We start from the raw sequence: 784 nt of genomic DNA on the forward strand, positions 1-784 counted from the left end.
GATGATAGGCAAGCAAAGTAGAGCAGGCGAGCATTTCATAAAGCGACTGTGGCTCTGGCCTCAGGGCCCCGCATAATGTATATCTATATGGTAAAACACATAGATATAGCCAACGCAATTTCCGATGTGCTCAGTATATCTGTGTAGTGAAAAACATCGATATATCGCGAATAAGGACGAATGGCCCCAGGCCCGGTATATACTATATATAAGGTAAAAAACATAGATATAGTCAGGACAACACGTCACAACTCACGCTGTATAGCTGCGTAGTGAAAAAAATAGGTATAGCGCGATTAAGGACGAATGGCCCCAGGCCCGGTATATTTATAAGATAAAAAACATAGATATAGTCAGGACTAGCACAATTTCTGATGTGCTCAGTATATCTGTGTAGTGAAAACTATAGGTATAGCGTGCAAAAGGACGACACAGTTCACGCTGTGCGACATCCTCAGGATAAGAGAGCGGCTTCTTGAATCTATTACTATATATTATGAGGGAATATACAGGTTGACTTCAGTATGTATTACTATAGGAGACTGGAGAAGTGGAGACCTGTCGGTCAAACAGAGAAAGTGAAGGAATCAGGATGAGGAGGGGGTTGAGGAGGGAGAGGAGGGGGTTGAGGAGGGAGAGGAGAAGGAGGAGGACCAGGAGGAGGAGGCATGCACTCACTGCCACAAATAAAGCCATTCAATGTCACCTACCAGCACTACTATTCTAGCCTAATTAATTGATACACAATACGTTGTGACTGGTTCAATGTCTTCTTCAATGCTGG

This window comes from Nilaparvata lugens, chromosome 2 (assembly GCF_014356525.2).
Source record: "Nilaparvata lugens isolate BPH chromosome 2, ASM1435652v1, whole genome shotgun sequence".
Lineage (NCBI taxonomy): Eukaryota > Metazoa > Arthropoda > Insecta > Hemiptera > Delphacidae > Nilaparvata > Nilaparvata lugens.